This window comes from Physella acuta, unplaced genomic scaffold (genome assembly GCF_028476545.2).
Source record: "Physella acuta isolate Inbredline_101_S28 unplaced genomic scaffold, ASM2847654v3 ptg001057l, whole genome shotgun sequence".
NCBI lineage: Eukaryota > Metazoa > Mollusca > Gastropoda > Physidae > Physella > Physella acuta.
Window position 1 is genome coordinate 566,966 of NW_026732574.1, and position 15,402 is coordinate 582,367.

Sequence of the window (15,402 nt, forward strand, 5' to 3'; positions counted from 1 at the left end):
CGCCTAGATCTATATATAAACTGTTTAGAAAAAAAAAGTTAAAAACCCAAGGCAGTGAAAAAAATAACTTCCTTGTTTATTTCAAAGTAGATAAAAGTAATGCAAAAGAATGACGTCAGTGGCACGAATGACGTCACACACATGGAGCCCATGAGGGCGAGAGGTCAAATAACATGCTTGTTTATGTGGGTGGTGGTGGTGGTGGTGTAGGGGTTAATCTAGTCCTCCACTGGATCAAACACCACATATTTTTAGAATGTGATAACAAACTTCCACCAATGGACATATAATAAACACCATGTATTTTTAGACCGTGATAACAGAATTCAATTCAAGTAATGGACACATAATGTAGTCGGCGAGAACTGTTGAAATCTAACGCTAATGTAGCGTCTGGCAATGGAGGGATGGCGTGTGTCACGTGGTACAGGTCAGGTGTGGGCAGGTGGGAGGAGATATGCTCGACGATTACGTTCATGCTTCACAAGCAGTTTTTTAGGGGGGAGGGGAGGGTTGTAGGCTCGAAACTTGTTTTAAAATTACAACAACGCTTTCTGTCTATGGAATACATCAAGTCAAATCTCATAATTGATGGATAGGGCAGATGAAGCAGAGTTCTGTAACTACCATATAAATTGAAGTAGGGAAAGTTCAGAGAGGAATATTACCTGTCTCATGCCAGGTACTCATAAGAGCTGAGTGGACTCAATGAATGATAACAAACTTTCTAAAACTGTTGGTAAACAAGTTAGGGTAGACGGACACTAGCGTAACTTTTACATTCGCAAACTACTCAAACTACTCAGCAACTTTTATATTTATGTATATATTTTTTTTATACACAGCCGGTATACAACGTTATTGTTACACGATTGTGTTGATTAGACCTGATTTTATCATACACACAAACGGACTACGCATACCTCTGGCTTTGGAAAGTTGGGCACCTTAAAAAGTTGAGTACTCCTGACCTTGAAAATTTGGGAACCCCTGACCTTGAAAATACGGGAACCCCTGACCTTGAAAATGTGGGAACCCCTGACCTTGAATATTTTGGGAACCCCTGACCGCGTAAAATACCACCCTTTCTACAATGTAGGCTAAGGAACTTGGTCGGGGAGGTATTCAGGTGTTTATTGGTGCCTGGAGCAGTGTTGGGTAAAAGTAAAGGTAACTTCACATAAGGGGTTAAGGGTAACACTTTATTTAAGGGGTCAGAGGTAACACTAACATTACCGACATCAAGCAAATGTGCACGAAATCAAATCTATCGTCTCGAAAATGCACATACATTGTTTATTTTTTTCAATATGAAGTAAACAATTGCAGCCAAACTTGGTGGTGTATTGAAAACAAACCCCGTCCAGGGAGAGTGTGGTGGGGGGGGGGGTTGTGGTATTTCATCAATGCTATAAGTCACATCAACAAGTCATGAAAATAGATTTAAAGAGACTTCAGATTTGTAACAATTCCACGACGCTTTTGGACGATATTTGAATGTGTTCAGCTTTTGTGAGCAGACTAAACATTCAGTACCTCTTGCTGCTAAAAAAATACAATACCATTTAGTAAAGTACATTCCCAAACCTCAAGGTCACAATGGCTGACATCAAGGTCAAGTCTGAAGTCAACACTAAGGTTAAAGGGCAGACAATTTTGGCAGAGAACGTCAAAACAAGGGCCCACAGCGGGAACAGGGAAAACTCTCGTCTTTGTTTAGTTGTGAGAGAAGGTTCCAGAGTTCCAGGCCGAAGTTTTTCGCCACGACGAAGGAACAAATTCCAAAAGTATCAAAAAATGACATTAACATATTCCCTCTGGTTGCAAATGGGCATATTTCAAATTTCATTTTTACGTTATGAAGCAAGAAAATTGATTTTACAGAGGTTACGAAGAACCCTAATGTTTTCTGTGTATTTGGACCAATTTTAAATTTAACAGCAGACACTAACGTTTTGTTTTTCCTTGTGTAATGTATCAAAAGAACTCCGCAAAATTCGATCCCATGCCTGGTTGAAGAAGTTTTGAGCGCGGGGCTAGCTGCCCGGCTTTGTAAAAAAAAAAACAACCCTCTAAGTACAGAAACTGCAAAGGCAGCCCTTTGCTCCTTATGGGCTTCTAAGGAGTAGGTCAAGTAACTCAATGTAACAAATGTCACGAACAGAGAACAGCCATCAAGACATCAGACCTAGGTAATGGTTACTCGACAGTAAACGGTTTCAAATGCTTTGGGCTGCTCAATGTTTTTTTTTAAATTTATTTGGTGTGCGGCCTAGTGCTGTGACTGGCTAAAAAGCTAGCTGTGTGATTGGCTAAGTGGCTGACATTATGGCTAGCTGTGTGATCGGCTATGTGGCTGACATTATGGCTAGCTGTATGATCGGCTATGTGGCTGACATTATGGCTAGCTGTATGATTGGCTAAGTGGCTGACATTATGGCTAGCTGTGTGATCGGCTATGTGGCTGACATTATGGCTAGCTGTATGATTGGCTAAGTGGCTGACATTATGGCTAGCTGTGTGATCGGCTATGTGGCTGACATTATGGCTAGCTGTATGATTGGCTAAGTGGCTGACATTATGGCTAGCTGTGTGATCGGCTATGTGGCTGACATTATGGCTAGCTGTGTGATTGGCTAAGTGGCTGACATTATGGCTAGCTGTATGATTGGCTAAGTGGCTGACATTATGGCTAGCTGTGTGATCGGCTATGTGGCTGACATTATGGCTAGCTGTATGATTGGCTAAGTGGCTGACATTATGGCTAGCTGTATGATCGGCTATGTGGCTGACATTATGGCTAGCTGTATGATCGGCTATGTGGCTGACATTATGGCTAGCTGTATGATCGGCTATGTGGCTGACATTATGGCTAGCTGTATGATCGGCTATGTGGCTGACATTATGGCTAGCTGTATGATCGGCTATGTGGCTGACATTATGGCTAGCTGTGTGATTGGCTATGTGGCTGACATTATGGCTAGCTGTGTGATTGGCTATGTGGCTGACATTATGGCTAGCTGTATGATCGGCTATGTGGCTGACATTATGGCTAGCTGTGTGATTGGCTATGTGGCTGACATTATGGCTAGCTGTATGATTGGCTAAGTGGCTGACATTATGGCTAGCTGTGTGATCGGCTATGTGGCTGACATTATGGCTAGCTGTGTGATTGGCTAAGTGGCTGACATTATGGCTAGCTGTATGATTGGCTAAGTGGCTGACATTATGGCTAGCTGTGTGATCGGCTATGTGGCTGACATTATGGCTAGCTGTGTGATTGGCTATGTGGCTGACATTATGGCTAGCTGTATGATCGGCTATGTGGCTGACATTATGGCTAGCTGTGTGATTGGCTATGTGGCTGACATTATGGCTAGCTGTATGATTGGCTAAGTGGCTGACATTATGGCTAGCTGTGTGATCGGCTATGTGGCTGACATTATGGCTAGCTGTGTGATTGGCTATGTGGCTGACATTATGGCTAGCTGTATGATTGGCTAAGTGGCTGACATTATGGCTAGCTGTGTGATCGGCTATGTGGCTGACATTATGGCTAGCTGTGTGATCGGCTATGTGGCTGACATTATGGCTAGCTGTGTGATCGGCTATGTGGCTGACATTATGGCTAGCTGTATGGCTGACAAAGCTAGCTGTGTGATCGGCTATGTGGCTGACATTATGGCTAGCTGGATTTTCTTCTACGTTTCGACGGGAATTTCTCCAACACAATAAAGTATTACGTGTCAACTTGTTATGCGCCACTTAGGCCGTTGACTTCAATTTCCACGTACTTTTCTTTTAGGATTTGCTTCCATTGCCTTTGTCCACCCAAGAACAAACTACAAAGCAGCAGTTGTTTTATTTTGGAGTTGTCTCTCCAAGAAGAGTTGTCCCTAGCTATCGAACCTCATCTACCTGGTATATTAGACAGGATATATGGCTGTATGTATGTCGAGAAATGACTACATATATGCCTGTCCTAATACTGAAATATGTTCGGCAAGACTTGAACGCTGGACCTAAACTTTAGCCACGCCGCTCTAGCACCCAGCCACCTAATATCTAGGCCACATTTAGGCCATAAAAACGTTGGTGTATCCAAGGTGTGAAGATTTGTTGCCGCCATAAAGTGCTTGAGAGAGATAAGAGAGTCACAGTAGGTAGTACAATCAGCTGTTTAGAAGGGACAGTGCTCATATTATGTTACACAATGGTTGGGGGTGCTTACAATATTGATATTTTATTGTGTATGATGTAAAGAGCAAAATAATAAGTCTTTCATCTGTCTAAATGTCACACTATTTCTGCCGTTTAAAAGGCTTAAATTTATAAGTTTAATTTGGGATTTACATAAAGATTTACAGTTCTTTCTAATGAACATGCAATAAGTTAATAGGACGGCAATAAGTTATTTTCCTAAAACAAGGTAATTAAAAAGTCTAGTGACAATTTTAGCGCAATTTCCTTATGTTATCTAAAAATAGCTCTGTCGTAGCGTAAATCAAGAGCAGGGTTAGTAAAACCATTGGTTAGTTATTAAAACGTTTTTTATTAATTTTTTTTCAGTATTTTACATGTTTTATTTACAATAGAGTTACATGACTAAAAACCATTGCGCGCCTACTGAACGTGATGGCGCAGCCATGGAACGCGATGGCGCAGCTATTGAACGTGATGACGCGTGTGGTGTGGTTGAAAAAAATGCCTACTAATTCGGTCCAAATTTTAATTAATTAAAAAATTTTTTTGTGACCGAACGAAAGGATATTTTTGAAAACTTTCTTCGGCAATATTGTTCTAAATTATGGCAGGAATCGATTGGTACATGTTTCAAGTCGCTTAGTGGTCTGGTTGCCGAGATATGGGCCAAAAACTGCATTTTTTCGAGGTTTTTTGGCTTTTCCGGGAAATCCATGAAAGAAACCCGTAATTTTTATGGCCTATGTTCATCCTCGTAACTTGCTTAACATAATTGCTTTTGGAACTAGTCATCGATATTGCTTCGTTGAGGAGGAGATACGACTTAAAGCCCGGACACACATTCATCCATACATTCATACATTCATTCATCCATCCATTCCCAGAAATGACGAGTTAATAAACGCAATTCTCCAGAATGGAAATTGCGCTAAAAAAATTAGAAATTCTCATAATTTATGTTTAAAATCGCAACCCCCTGTAGCTCCATCCAGCCCTAATCCGTAGTACCCGGCTTGATTGGATGAATACAATCGTACTGGTCACGGCTTCACAAAGACAGGAGACACCAACAATATCGGACCCAGTACCGTGTTTATCATCTGTTACATGAGCCCCACCAAAGCACCATTTGAGATCCTCTCATGACCTCAGACCTGTCTCTAGCTGCCATCATTTCATAAATTAACCCAATCAAAACAACACCATAAACCCCGTTCACGTTCTTCTTTTCAACATAGGTCTAGGGCAATTAAATCCTTGAAGACAATAAACCATCTTTCAACAAGTGAAGTGGTCTACACTGTTAGCGGGGTACAGGGGGTGGGGCTAGTGACATTATTTATTATTTTATACATCAGCTGACTCAATGTTTACAACTTAAGAGTCGTAGAGACATCAACAAGCAATATTTTACACTCAATAGAGAGGGACTTTAACGTCATTTATTAGAACATGCGGGTTTTAATGTTAATAAAAACATAACAGCTATCTGCTGGAAGTGGGGTCCGTCAATACTGCAAAAAGGAGTCTTGCACACAGTTTTCATTGCTCCAAAGGAGTCTTGCACACAGTTTTCTTTGCTCCATAGATACCTAATTAGTTACTTGCGACTTAATTATCTCAATATTGTTTGTCCGCAGTGGGAACAGGGTGGTGTGTGTGTGTGTGTGTGTGAAGGGGGTGGCATCAACCTCTTGATCTACAGAGCTGGAGCCTTTGTGAAGTTTATCTTTATTTGACGTTATTAGTAAAAACAAAAAACCAGCCAAAAAAAAAAACCAACAATTCTATAAAAACAATTCAGCGCGTTTAATGTGCGAGGTTATTCTGAAAGCTTTCACACTTTAAAAATGTCTGTGTTTAAATTAATAAACACATGATTTTTTTTATATAAAGAACCCCCCCCCCCCCCCAAAGATATTATGGCATATGACACACGTATTTGCTTAATAGCTCTTGATCTAGAGCAGGGGTCTCCAAACTTTTCAGTCCGAGGATCGCATTAACTATCAAATTTCAGTTCGGGGGCCAGTTTCTTCCAGACATGTCTTTGATTTTTCTGGGCAAATTTCCTCAGCCATCACCAACAAACGTTTTTCCTTGGACAAAAGGATCTCCGCGGGCCGGATGAGAGGACTTCGCGGGCCGCATACGGCCCGCGGGCCGTAGTTTGGAGATACCTGATCTAGAGTGTCCTTGTAAATATTTCATCGGCTCTGGTCTAGATAAAACTCGAGGGTTCTAGACTAAAGCATTTTTTTTTCTTTATTCTACTGCTGGTTAGTTAAAACGTTTTTAAATTTATGAACTTCAAAATAGTAGCAGGGATATGGGCCAAGTAGAGATAAGGTTAGGGGCAAGTAGATAGTTGTTTTGGGGTAAGTAGATATGTTGTTGGGGACAGAGTTTGTATCAGTTGTATAGAGACGGTTGTATCAATGTTAAAATATCTCAATTTCAAGCATAGCCATCAGAGAGTTAACTCTATTGGTGTGTTGTGACATGTACTATTTCAAGTTAGCCAACTTGCAAGTGACAGCCAAGAGTAGTAACTCTAAGTGACCTGTCGTATAATGTCGACCTAGCATTTCTGGGTACTTTAAAAAAGATTTATGATGTAACAATTGGTTTTTTTTTAACTTGACCTCTAACTGAATAAAAGAAACACGCGACAAAAAGTAAAGCCAGGTTAGCGTGACCTTTTACTTGACCCCGTGACGTCATGACGCACCTGGTTGCATGGCAACGTGCTGGTCACTTTAATGACCGAATGTTTCCACCAATGGCTAGACGAGTGGAGCTGATAAAAAAATCTGGACATGCTGAACTAGCTCAGTGATTGCCAGGCAAGTCACCAATGATTTATTACAACACACGTGCGCAAATGGAGGCTTAAAATGGCACTAAAAGTTCAAGGCCGAATCCATAGGTCGTTTTTTTTTTCAAATTATCGCAGCACCTGTTCTATTTAGTTTCAGAGAGATGGATTACATAGTATCACTTTTGCCCCGTTTGATGATAAAATGCAACGACTGCTCCGTTTGATGATATAATACGATTTTTTCTCCAGTTGATGATAAAATACAACTATTGCCCCGTTTGATGATAGAATGCGAGTTTTGCCCCTTTTGATAATAAAATGCGAGTTTTGCCCCATTTGATGAAAAAAAAAGAGATTTTTACTCAATGTGATGATAAATTGCGATTTATGCTCCATGTGATGATAAAATGCGACTTTTGCCCGATTTGATGATACTTCAATGTAAAGATCAAATCAACCGAGTGCCTCTCCTCCATTCAAACAGCACTCACACGTCCATCGATCCAACTAGACTTTAAAATTTGATGCTGACATGAAAGGTCGTCACGTGATTCCCTTCTATCAACCCGGCTTTCTCACGTGACTATAGCCAATCAAATTAATCGATACAAATAAATCACAGTAACGTTCACTTTTTCCCGTTGATCTCTTTCCCTAGTCCAACCCCAGAGGCGTAGCGAGGGGGGGGGGGGCGGACGGCGGGGGGGGGGGACATATGTCCCCGGGCGCCGACCTTAGGGGGGGGCGCCAAATTAAAAGTTTGAGGGGGGTGCAAATGAAAAGTTCGAGGGGGGGGGGGGGGGTTCAAATGAAAAGTTCGAGGGGGGTGCAAATCAAAAGTTTCAGGGGGTTGGGGTGCAAATGAAAAGTTCGAGGGGGTGGGGGGGCAAATCGAAAGTTTGTCCCCGTGCGCAGGGAAGGGTCGCTACGCCTCTGTCCAACAATTTCCTCCGTTCAATCCTTTCCTCTAGAATTAACTTGAAGAAAACTTTAAAATCTTCTAAAAGATTAGCCTAAGTCAATGTTAAGACTTGTGGCGTATTAATTTCCTGAGTACGACACAAGATCAAACATCACATCTAGACAAGCAAGAGAAAGTAGTTCGCTAGGCCTGTCACAATAACTCGCCCGATTGGAGATAAAGCCAAAAATGTTTAGCTATCAGGGTCAAATCGGCCATCACACGTCATACATTTAAACGGGGGATGAACTTTCAGATATGTAGAGGCGGTTAGCTTTAAGAACATTAAAAAAAAAAAAAAAGAAAAACGAACGAAAATAAAAATCGGAAATTGCCGCTGCAACGCGTCTATGAATAATCAAATTTTATCCTTTATTAACTTAGGCCTAGGCCTCAAAATGTTACAGTATCAAGGTGATTGGGAATTCCCCAAAAAATTGAAATATCCTATAGATAAAATAAAGTAAATTATTCTCCTATTTGTATAACAAAAATAAAAATAAATAAGAACCCCCCTTTCCAACCCCCACTTAACCAAATAAACCCACGCTTCCGGTAGCGACCCCCCAGGGACGGGCTCATATAAATAAACATTCAAACAGAACAGGCTATCTCAAACATCAAGTCAAGATCAAAACATATCATAGATATATATTTTTTTTCTTCCTTCATAGACATGATGCTCTTGGGGTGGGGACAAAAATGTGTTGAGCGATGTGGATACATTTGATTTCATCTCAACATATTATTATAGGACAGATAAGAAGAAAATACAATCATTGATAAACGCATGCCTCAGAAAGATTGTTCAAATACAGTGGCCAGAAATGAGGTACTATGGCAATGCACAAATCAACTGCCAGCTGAAAAGAGATCCTCCTGAGAAAATGAAAATGGATTGGTCACACAAGAAGCCTGTATCCAGCATAACAAGATAAGCCCTCACCTGGATTCCACAGGGCAAAGGGAAAAGAGGCAGACCAAGAAAGACCTGGAGACATGACCTGGAAGAAGACACTAAAAGATTGGATACACCTGGGGACAGTTGGAGAGACTAGGACAGAGACGCCTGGAAAGCTCTTGTCAGCGACAAGCTAGCCTAACTTAACCTATAATTACAGGCATCCTAAAGTTACAACTTGACTTCTTCATACTTTAACGTTTAGATGGGGGGGGGGGGGGGGGAGGGAAGAATGAGAGAGAGAAGAGTAAGAATAAAAGAGGACAGAAAGATATTGACAAAACGTAGACAGAGGGAATAAAGACGTGTCGTTGACAGAAAGATATTGACAAAACGTAGACAGAAGGAATAAAGACGTGTCGTTGACAGAAAGATATTGACAAAACGTAGACAGAAGGAATAAAGACGTGTCGTTGACAGAAAGATATTGACAAAACGTAGACAGAAGAAATAAAGACGTGTCGTTGACAGAAAGATATTGACAAAACGTAGACAGAAGGAATAAAGACGTGTCGTTGACAGAAAGATATTGACAAAACGTAGACAGAAGGAATAAAGACGTGTCGTTGACAACGCGATCTGTTTCAGTCAATGATTCCAGACTAGACTCACACTCACAATCTTTCCGTGACATTAAGCACGTGAGTTCACTCACTGCGCCATTCAACTCACTCTAGTCGTGCTCCATTAATTTTTAACGACCGACGGTAACCAATCAATTCTAGCTGAAAACAATGTTTTACCGTGTTGTCGCTATTGTCTTAGTGTCAGTCACCATTGGCCTATCCATAATATTAATAAGCATAACTGCTTCTAACCTATCCACCAATAACATATCCACAACTAACATATCCACCAATAACCTATCCACAACTAGCGTATCCATTACTAGCCTTATCAGCTTAAAACAGAACTATAACACCGTATCTCTCAATTTAAACCTAAAATACTAGTAACTTATATACAAAGAAAAACAATCTACTAAAAACAAAGAAATTATATTTATTAATCTCTATATACTTTATTAACCAGAAAAGGAAGTTTCGTTGTACGTATTTTGTAAAAAAAAATTAAATAAAACATTCTAAATTCTCTGTCAACTTGATTCTAAGGACACACTTGTTCACGAATGTTAAACTACAGAAAAAACCTGCCCTGTTTAGCTGAAGGTACCAGGAATAAACCCACATGCAGGTCGGCAAGTCTTAGAACCTGCCCACGCATGTCCTGGCATATCGGGTGCCAGAGAGAAGTGGACCAAAAAATTACACCAGAACATCACAGGGTTTGGCCACGTGAAAATATTCAAGGTAAAGGCTGGGGGTTGGCGTTACAGGAGGGGGTTGGTGCTACAGGAGGGGGTTGGTGCTACAGGAGGGGGTTGGTGCTACAGGAGGGGGTTGGCAAAGCAGGGTATGGCGTTATGGAGCAGGCGTTGGTGTTATAAAGCATAATTTGTATTATAGAGAAGGGGTTGGTGTTATAGAGCATAGTTTGTATTATAGAGAAGGGGTTGGTGTTATAGAGCATAGTTTGTATTATAGAGAAGGGGTTGGTGTTATAGAGCATAGTTAGTATTATAGAGAAGGGGTTGGTGTTATAGAGCATAGTTTGTATTATAGAGAAGGCGTTGGTGTTATAGAGCATAGTTTGTATTATAGAGTAGGGGTTGGTGTTATAGAGCATAGTTTGTATTATAGAGAAGGGGTTGGTGTTTAAAAGCATAGTTTGTATAATAGAGCAGGGGTTGGTGTTATAGAGCATAGTTTGTATTATAGAGTAGGGGTTGGTGTTATAGAGCATAGTTTGTATTATAGAGCAGGGGTTGGTGTTATAGAGCATAGTTTGTATTATAGAGCAGGGGTTGGTGTTATATAGCATAGTTTGTATTATAGAGAAGGGGTTGGTGTTATAGAGCATAGTTTGTATTATAGAGTAGGGGTTGGTGTTATAGAGCATAGTTTGTATTATAGAGAAGGGGTTGGTGTTTAAAAGCATAGTTTGTATAATAGAGCAGGGGTTGGTGTTATAGAGCATAGTTTGTATTATAGAGTAGGGGTTGGTGTTATAGAGCATAGTTTGTATTATAGAGCAGGGGTTGGTGTTATAGAGCATAGTTTGTATTATAGAGCAGGGGTTGGTGTTATAGAGCATAGTTTGTATTATAGAGTAGGGGTTGGTGTTATAGAGCATAGTTTGTATTATAGAGAAGGGGTTGGTGTTTAAAAGCATAGTTTGTATAATAGAGCAGGGGTTGGTGTTATAGAGCATAGTTTGTATTATAGAGTAGGGGTTGGTGTTATAGAGCATAGTTTGTATTATAGAGCAGGGGTTGGTGTTATAGAGCATAGTTTGTATTATAGAGCAGGGGTTGGTGTTATAGAGCATAGTTTGTATTATAGAGCAGGGGTTGGTGATATAGACCAGGGGTTGGTGATATAGAGCAGGGGTTGGTGATATAGACCAGGGGTTGGTGATATAGAGTAGACAGATTGGGTCGTGTCATATAGCAGGGGTTGGTGGTTAAATAGCGGGGATATATGGGTTGTTCCTGGTCTCATAGAGATGGGGGTTGGTGGTTTGAGCACTACAGAAGTGGTTAGTGATTGCTGTTATATAGTAATGACTCCTGTATAAATGGTTACAGTTATATAGCAATGGCCACTGTTATATAGCAATGGGTTAGGCGGATTCTGTTATATAACACGGGTTATTTATACATTGTTTACGGGGAGAAAATGACGGTTCACAAACAGGGAAGAAAGCTGGAATTTAATGATAGCTGCAGGGTTAGTTCTAAAGGGCGGGGGAGAGAAATAGAGAGACAGGGAGAGAGAGAGAGGGGGGGAGAGAGTGAGAGTGAGAGAGAGAGAGAGCACAGAGAAAAAAAAACAAAGAAAAAAAGTTTGTGTGGGTGGATAAGACTGAAAGCGAATGGATGAGCAGAGGCATTTCAAACGAAAAACATAAAACACCACACAAAAAATCTAAGTTAATTGTGAACATAAAAACCACACAACACAGAACTAATCCATCTGGAGTTGTAAGCTCATATAAATAAGGTCTACCCAACATCGGCGTTTCTAAACTCTCTACTGCATTTGACTGTGGGTGCTACAGTGAACGATCTACTGATCTATCGGTCACCTAAGACTTGATAAAGCCACAGCTAACAGTTACTGAAAGTCTATCAGATGTCCTAAACGACCAACACTAAATGACCTGTCTTAAACTACCTGTACCAACGACCTGTACAAAATGACCTGGACTAGATGACCTACACTAAATGACCTGTATGAAACAGGACCTATCCATCACAATATTCACGTCGAACTTTCGTGGGTGTAGCAAAACAGAAAGCACAACAGATTTAAATCCACGTCTTTCTGTCTTGAAATTAGGCCAGTTGTGCACAGGATGTAATGTTTTTGTTTTGCTTGCACCCCGCGTGAGTTTAGGCAGTACGTTCCGGGCGTTAACCTTTGACCTACATGCACGCTGACCAGAGGCGTAGCGACCCCTCCCGGCGCCCGGGGCGAACTTTCAGTCTGGCGCCCCCATATATATATATATATATATATATATATATATATATATATATATATATATATATATATATATATATATATATATATATATATATATATATATATATATATATATATATATATATATATATATATATATATATATATATATATATATATATATATATATATATATATATATATATATATATATATATATATATATATATATATATATGTGTGTGTGTGTGTGTGTGTGTGTGTGTTTGCAACAGTCCATCACATTCAGATTAGAATTTTAGCGGCGATAATATGAGTGTTAACATTCTAAGTTGATGTGGAATTCAAATGCATTGTCAAAACAATTCAATCAGGACTCATAGCTAAATATGATGTCTCTTTTACTATATGACTCGGAGTTAGGTTAAAGACAGTGGAGAATGAAAAGGTGGTTGTAAGGGCATAATATGAGAAAGACAGAAAATAACATCACTATGCAGGTGCTATTGTGAAGTCCGCGGGGAAAGAGGAAGAGAAAAAGACTAAATAAGTCCTGAAGGAAATCGTTTGAAATGGAGATGATGGAGGCTGGATTATTCGGGTTCGATCTCCATAACAACATAACAATCAAGTGAGTTGACGAAGTGTTGCCTACGTCTATGCTCCTTATGAAGCCAAAACGAAGAAAAAGAAGAAAATCAAAAGAGCTTAGAACAGTGGGTTCCATCGAACCCAAGAGGATTGGTAATTCAGTCTCAGGGCTTCCGCGGAGGTCAAGACACACCCGACTCATATGATTCACGATCGGATTTTGTCAATGTGGACGATACAACTATTAAGAAGGGTTCGGTGATTGCGCATATAAAACTGGTGGGGCTCGGTACTCCAAAAAGTTAAGAACCACTGCTTTAGAGTGTACTTTGTAGAAGGTGCAACCCGATTTGGTCTACTTTTGGTCGTGTCTTTAGAACAATTTCGATAATAGTAGACCTATATTACAATTTTAAATTATCACTTAGGTTAACCAAAGTGCTATGAAAAAATGAATAAAAAATCATCTATTCAGTACAATATACTAATTTTCTCTTAAAATTTTGGCAAAGAGTTTCGCTTTACACCCACCCGCTTTGACAGTCTGCTATTTTATCGAACGAGTAGCGATACAAGAATCCGTGATATTTAGTTCTCTTTAATGAAGTGATCAAGTAAAAGTATCTGATCTCTTACGTTGAAGTAGAGAGAATCTTAAGAATCTTACAAAGAACTAGTCGCGTTATTACTTAGCAAAACTAAGTAGTGAAATCGTACATTAAGTTTTAATACAATTGATCTCTTTTGTAAGTGTTAAAAGAGTTATCTAGTAACCTATCCAGTACAAATCCTGCGTTTTTTTATGGTGAAAAAGCGCCCCCACCCCACCATGACCATCTTGGACAAAAAGGTAGAGCCGATTTTAAACGTCACTCTTTTTTATATTACACAATACGCTTTAGTACAATGGGTTTCTTTTTTGAGTCATTCCGGTGTGAATTTTTACGATTTTAGTCTTTGAAAAAGCGCCCCCCCCCCCCCCCCATCTAGGAAGCTAGAAAGCGGTTTTTCGGTCACTGTTTCTTAAGGATATACGTTTTACAGTTACTCAATCAAGGTGGAAAACAGTTAAATCAGTATGTAAAGGCTCTCAGCCGTTAAATTTCTTTACTTTGACTGTTTATAATTCAAAACTGCAGCTTAAAATGAGCTTTTAAAATTATTTTTTACCCCTTTTGGCGCCCCCCTAGGGTCGGCGCCCGGGGCGGCCGCCCTCCCCGCCCTCCCCTAACTACGCCTCTGACGCTGACAAACACAAACACCCGCACATCTGGTCCATGTTACGTTCCTCATGCAATCTTACACCAACTTTAGAGATTTTGGTACACCTACATTCTCCGGTAGGGCAGAATCGATGCTATTTTGTTGCTATTATCGTTACGCAAGCTGGACGATACAGTAACGTATCAGTACTTTTGGATGGTATCGGTATTAGGGCAGGGGTTAGAGTCTCGCAGTGTTTCTTCCAGACTTTTTTCTCCGGGGGAAGGGGGGGGGGAAGGGTGGGCACTTGAAATTTTCGGGGGGAGGGAGACGGACTAAAATTTCCGGGGAGGGGGGGGGGGCGGCGGACACTGTTAAAAGTATATATTTCCTATATAAATTCCATTTTGTTGGGGGGGGGGGGGGGGTAGACTCTCCGAAGAGATGCCTGGAAGAAACACGGGGGTCTGGGTTCAGGCTAAGGTTACCCCCCAACGTTTGGTGAAAAAAAACCCACTTCTACTCGTCCTAACCAAGTTCTTACCACTGCAGTAACCCTAACATTAGATTTATCCTTAACTTAAACCTTAATTGCGATACATAAAACCAGATATCGATACGAAGCTGTATCGCCTATCTGGAGGTATCGAATTCCAGAGGTGTGTGTTAAACAAGATACAAAGATCCCGGGGGGGGGGGGGTAAACAATTCCAGAGGTGTGTGTTAAACAAGATACAAAGATCCGGGGGGGGGGTAAGCAAATTTCTTCTTGTGTTTCTAATAATAGCTACACATCACGTGACCAGACGTCAACACAGACTACAGAAACTTGCCATCTAGAAATGTCAAGACGACACGTGACACCATGATGCCACTGGTGTCATTTTACCAACACGGTGCCAGACAACACCTGTGTGCCAGGGCATAGGTAGCGCTACCTGCCACACCGCCACATTCTTGCCCTCGCTGGTACCGGGAGAAAACACTATGGTTGACCCTAACCTAAACTGAACCCAAACACTAGTGATACACGTCTATAATAACTGTGGGTAAAGTCACAACACGTGGGTGGGGGCGCTTGAGTTTTTCGGGGAAGGGGGGGGGGCGAACTTAAATTTCCGAAGTTGAAGCTGGT

At 40.7% G+C, this 15,402-nt stretch overlaps 1 protein-coding gene across 2 annotated transcripts in view; it reads right to left on the bottom strand.

Annotated features, from left to right (window-relative positions):
- The window catches only part of LOC131955142 (monocarboxylate transporter 12-B), a 59,961-nt gene that overhangs the window by 26,243 nt on the left and 18,316 nt on the right, over nucleotides 1–15,402 (bottom strand). The gene's annotated exons all lie outside the window — the stretch shown is intronic.